Below are 6,700 nucleotides of genomic sequence, written 5' to 3'. Positions count from 1 at the left end.
GTATTTTATATGGATGAACTCAAGATATATGCTTCTGGTAAAAGCAAACTTTAAAGTGCTTTAAATGTCGTGAAGCAGTATACGTGAGAGGTTGATATTGGCTTTGGATTGGACAAGTGTACCGAAATTTATCCTTCAGAGGAAAGTTTTGGGATGTTTCAATGAACAAAGAACGCGCTTAAGGCCTTGGGCATTGCCACATGTAGGATCATGCATATGCACAAGAGCTTGCATATAAATTCGTCTGTTCCGCGATTATAGATCTCACGCCGTCGAGGCAGACGCGAGCATCTGAATCTCCAGTGTCTTCATAATCAAAATTTTTTAAGTAAAGCTATCATCGTTGCAAATGGCAGAGACCCTCTCCTAAAAACGATCAGCAATCACGAGATGATTGACAAAATAGCGTTCCTTTAAAAAGCCGCGGAGCAGGCGGCCCAGAACCTTGGCATGAATTTTATCATCCGAAGTGAGGAAACTGCATTTCTCCATCTAGATGCTTCTTTTCTAAAAGCTGAAGTAAGGAAATCAGAGGTTGCAAAATTCCGCCAAGAGCTACTTGAAAAGAAAATGCACGGACCCTTTTACAGAAAAAGAAAAAGAACACACTTTTTCTTCGAATACCGCAACCGCATTTGATGTCAGGAATTTCCCAGCGATAGGTGCAGAGCGTATCATACACACGCTGCGTACCTAGAACACAACCTATTTGGGTTTCACCCATGTGGGAAATACGTATCGCTACAGATATAATGCGGCCCTAATAGTGCTTTATTACCATCTTTGTTGCTCTATCGGTGATGGACGCGATCATACCCTGCCGAATGCTACGAGCGAGATAGAGTCCATTGTCCAAAACGAAAAAATGCCAAATTTTCTGGAACTTTAGTTTCCGGACAGCCGTCTTCGTTGCACAGTCGAGGCCGGATATGGTTCTCCAAGACATCGAGAAAAGAACTATATTCGTGATCGAATTGTCGGACTAGGCCTTAGCTGAAACGACTGTACCTAAAGTCTCAGAGGTGCAAAGCTATCACTGGTTCGTGACCTTAAGGCCATATCAGCGTGCCAGAAAAGATCCCATAGCACTTGCTAGATGGATGCAGAAAGCTGTCATCCTTGGATCACTTCATTTCCTCAGGACACGAGGTTTTACTGGGGACCGGTGTAATCTTTATATGACAGTTGCTCCCAGTAGAACCATGTGGTGGTTGCTCATGTTCACACACTCACTCAGACACACACACACACACATTCACAATTCAGACATGGAGTAAATTCGGACATTCCTAGATGTACATTGTTTAAACTTCATAAAGGGATTTTAACTAGAACCTATAACCAGTTGACAACAACCAAACTTTAACCCTCCACCAAGTAGATTAATTCTCAATCGATTCTAAACGAAAAATATCATAGATCATATTTCAACCAAGAAAAGAGTTTGATTTTAAATAAAAGACAGTTAAATTCAATAAAAAATACGACTTTTCAACAAAACAGTTGAATCCTAAACGAAAACTAATTTTTTTTTATCCAAAGACTACTACATTTTTTAACAAAAAGATCTCATTTTTACCCAAAAAGATTACTTTTCAAACTAAAAATGCGAATCCTTAAATCAGTTTAATTTTTTAACTAAAAATAATCATTTTCTACCATGAAGTTATTTTAAAACAAAAAATTGAATTTCCTATAAAAATAATAATAGTTTCAATAAAAAAGACAAGTTTTCAAGAAAAACGATGAATTTTTAAGTCATATAGACGAGGCTTCTACAAAGAAGTTGAATTTTCAACAAAAAAGCTTATTTTTAATGGAATAGTTAAATTTTAACTATAACCAGTCAATTTCTAACCCAAGATGGAAAAGTTTAATTTGCTGTTAATAGACCATATTCTAAACGAACAAAAAAAAAAGCATTTTCAATAAAATAGTTAAATCTCCGACCAAATATATGGACCTTTAACTAATTAAATGAATTTCAAACAAAGCATTCAGTTAAACTTTCAACCAAATATTTAAGTTCTTAATCAAGAGAATTATACTTTTCCAGAAAGACGAATTTGCAACAAAATACATACATTTTTAAACAAATTGTTAAATTTTTAACTAAAAACGTACTATTGTTAACCAATAAAGGAAAAGTTAATTTTTCAGTGAAAAAAAATTAACTTTGAATCAAAAACGAACAAATTTTCAACCTCATAGTTAAACTTTTAATGAAAAAGGTGAATCTCAAACTACAAATAATTATTTTTCACAAAGTAATGCAACTTTTAAACAAGTATAGTTGAATTTTCGATCGAGAAGATTAATTTTCTACTAAAATAGACGAATTTACAACATAAAAACATTTGTTTAATCTAAATGTTTGAATTTTTAACTAATAAGTATCCATTTATAGCCGAGAATGGAATATTTAAATTTTCAATATAAAAAATAAGTTTTTCTTCAACCAAAGAGATGGATCTTTAACTAATCAAATTAATTTTTAACAAATTAGTTTACCTTTTAACCAACTAGCTACATTTTTAATCCAAAAGATCAATTTTCTATTGAAATAATTTAATTTTAAATTAAAAATGATCAATTTTCAACCAATATTGGATAAGTTAAATTTTAAATTAAGTAAACAATTATTTAAGTTTTGACTGATAGAGAAATAGTCTTCAGTTAATGAAACAAATTTTAGCAAAGCAGCTCAACTGTAAATCAAGCAGTTACGTTTTTAAAATGAAGAATAATTTTCTACCAAAAAAGACCAATTTAAATCACAATACATCAATTTTGAACCAAATTGTTGAATTTTTAACTAAAAACGATTAATTTTCTACTAATAATGAAATGGTTAAATTTTTAATTTAAAAACTTAATTGTCAACAAATTGCTTAAATGTTACATTAATGTAAAATTTAATAGTTGAATATTACAATAAAAACCATCGATTTGCAACCAAAATTAGAACATTTTTATTTTCAATTAAAAAAAAATTTTTCAACCCTCCCCCTGGCAGTGTAACGTATTTGTTGTACAGCCCCTATCCTAAAATTGATCATTTGTTTTGCAAATCTTTCAGTTTATAAATGATTTTAACTAGCTCACACAATTTCATGAACTTGATCAATCTGGTTTTCATTTTATTTCTCGTTGCATTCCTTCAAGTCACCTCCGAGTACTTCTTGATTTTGTACTTCGTGTTTTCCATGGTCTTGAGGCACCAAAAACCGGATTGGCTTATAATTAGCCGAGCATGAAAACGGGTCTTGATCTGGCTTCTTGTTTGTTACTGATACGTGGAACTGACCTGCTGATTCGATTGATTGTTGGAGCGGAAATGTTAATTAACATTCTCAAAAAATGTATGCTATACATCTCTTGACCCAGTTTCTTTAATGCCACTTGTTCATTTTAAACGTACTTCCTGCGTATTTTCGCAACGTCCATGGAAAAATAATTAATACCAGTTTTTCAACTACAATGTAGGGCCATTATAATACTATCGCTTTTTAAGGCTTGTCCATTTAAGTTTAATAGATCTTCGGTTAAAACCGATTGTACTATGCCTTTTTATTTTGAAAGCTCGGTTCGGTCTGGGGAGAGGAAAACTGCAGAAAACCACTTCTCAATTTCAGCCGGTTTTTCGGCAGTCGAGTGTAAAGGACATTCGACCCAACCTATCGAATGCACACAATCATCCTTGGCGCCGAACCCCCCGTTTGACATTATAATCAAAAAGCAGAATACAGGACTAATGTAGCATTTAATTGTTTTGCATATAATTACAAAATAGATCTGCTTTCTCGTGATTTTCTGGAAATTAAGTGAGTTATCTGAACTTTAACCATACATTTTTGTTTGATTTTTTAATTTTTTGTTCAAGTTTATAATTGTAGTTCAAATTTCATCTCTTTGTGTAAAGATTGAACTATTTCGACATAAGTTCTTTTTTTTTTAACTGAAAGAGACGTTTTTTATTTTTTTGTTGAACATTAATCTCTTTAGTAGAAAATTAAACTATTTGTTTAAAAATTAATTTGTTTGTTAAAAAATGATATTTTTCGTTTAACAATCAAACTATTTTGTCTAAAATTCACCTTTATTTGTTAAAACTCAAATTTTTGTTAAAATGGCATATTTTTTGGTCAAAAATTCAACTGTTATATAAAAAAAATTCGTTTTTCTGGATTCAACCCGTGTAATAATTTCTAAAGGGCTTTAGTAGGGCTCTGAATAGTTTTCCCTATCTCTAGTTGGGCTACAACCCAATTAAATGGAAAAGATCCTGCAGAACTCCTACAGGGTACTGCCACGCTACTGGCAGCCAGTATTTTTATCCGTTCATCATCATACGACTGTATATCATCCGAATATCATTTATAATTTTAAAGATTTTAATTTCATTTAGGCGTTCTGGTTAATTTTAACAACCACTATTGCTCTACTCTAGCGATATGATAAAAAAGGTATTGAAAAACAAATTTAATTGATTGCGAAACTTTAAATATTAATGGTCCTATTCAGAGTGAATACATATGGGTCGTTCCACACAATATTTGCACCTACATTTTTTTCATGTAAAATGTTCTTTTTTTTGTTTAACACTCAAAAATATTTAATGCGTGTTTTTTTATTTCAATATGAAACGCAACGTCTTCGAGACATTTCTTTTTAATTTTGTGTTCATAAAAAAGTACATTTTTTCAATAGCTTATACTCTAATAATAAAAAATGATATGAAAATTCATACGGAAGATAAAATGTGGGCTCATAGATATTTTTCAATTTGGACCTGTTTTTTTTTGTATTTTTATTTTTTATTTTATAGAGCGGACTAAACATTTTTCTTGAACTGGTAAAAATTCGGGAGTGGGTTGTCAAATACTTTCAAACAGTGAATTTTTGAATAGCACTAAATTTTTAATATGTTAAATCAACAACATAAATATTTATGATTTTACAAGTGAATTGTTGTGTTTTACTTATCGCGCAGGCAGTCGAGTCCCAGTCCGAGCGAGTGGCGCTGCGAAACACTTCGCGCGCGCGATCCGCTATTCAAAAATGCATTGCTCTAAAAGTATTTGACTACCCACTCCCAAATTTGTACCAGATTAAGAAAAACGTTTATTCCACTCATAAAAATAAAAATAAAATAAAAAAAGTAGCTCCAAATTGAAAAAAATCTATTTCTTTATAAATATTTGATTTATATCATTAAATAATTTTTTAAAGTGTATTTTAGTATACTTTATTCGAAATTTGAGGAAAAGGCCCACATTTTATCTTCCTTCTGAAATTGTATACCTTTCTTTAATAATACAGTATAAGCAGTTGAAAAAAGGTACTTTATTATCAACATACCATTTTTTTCATTATTCTCGAAAACTTTGCGTGTCAGATTGAAATGAAATAATATGCATCAAATATTTTTGTGTATTAAAGAAGAAAAAAATATTTTATGTGAAAAAAAATTGAGTGGTAAATATTGTAAATATTGTGTTTAATAAAGTTAAACCACCAAATTTTAAACTCTCTTTTTCTAATTAAATATTAATTATTATACGATATTATGTAAATGTGAAATATACAAACTGTTAAAAGGTGTATCAATAAAATCATTTTAAATAAATTATTTTAATCGACTGAACCTTTTCTTCGTGTTATATTTACTTTTTTCCATTCTATGCTACTTCCTAACTTCTTACAATGAGAGAAAATGTAATTTTTTATGAACAATTGCAATTTTTAATGACAGAAATTAAAACTTTGAACGTGATCTTCCACAATTTTTAATAAAAAATTTTTCGTGTAACCATTCATTTGCTACTACTCTACTGGGCAAACTGATGATTATCTGTACTAGTGGCCAGTAATGGGCCAGTGCTGCTCTGGTAAAGCACTTCTTTAACTTTTACATCAACTTTAACTTCTTCAACTTTACTGAAACATATATCTGCCCAGCCCCGAAGAAAATATTTATTATTGCCCTAAAACAAGTTATCGAGAATAACGACTTTAACTACTCATAAAAACATTATTTCTGCATACTGAAACCTTCACAAACCTCAAAAATAAATACTTTAGGCAGTGTAAAATTTTAGGAGTTCTCTGGTCCAGGTTTTTCTAGTCTAGAAATTCTGATAGAGGCCCCAACCAGTTCTTTTCTAGGCTAGATATTCTGATAGGGGCCCTAAACAGTATTTTCTAGACTAGATATTCTGACAGGAGCCCCAAATAGTTTTTTCTAGCCTAGATATTCGTATAGGGGGCCCCGTCTGAACCCAACTTTAAATAGGGAAAGATGAGGAAATTTCTGCACGAAAAGATTGATATTTCTTGAGCACATATTAACTTTTTTTTTGGAAACTTTACTATCTTCTGAAAATTTCTTCTATTTGACATCGAAATTTAGTTATTTGATTGAAAATGCCACTTTTTTTTATTTAATTTTTTTCTGGATAATTTTTTTCCACTATATAAAAAAATCATAATAATTTGTCAAAAATGTAACCTTTTGTTCGGAAATTCGTCTTCCTAGATAGAAAATTCATCTGTTTTCGTAGAAACTTTATTTTAGTTTAAAGCAGATCTCATTGAGTACAATTTTACCTGTTTTTATATAAATGCATTTAAAAAAAATTTAACTATTTCATTTTTGGTCAGCGGCGTAGCCATGGGGAGGGCTTGGAAAGCTCAAGTA

The sequence above is a fragment of the Belonocnema kinseyi genome, chromosome 2 (assembly GCF_010883055.1).
Source record: "Belonocnema kinseyi isolate 2016_QV_RU_SX_M_011 chromosome 2, B_treatae_v1, whole genome shotgun sequence".
Taxonomy (NCBI): domain Eukaryota; kingdom Metazoa; phylum Arthropoda; class Insecta; order Hymenoptera; family Cynipidae; genus Belonocnema; species Belonocnema kinseyi.
The sequence above is the reverse complement of the archived record's forward strand: the minus strand, read 5'-3'. Positions refer to the sequence as shown.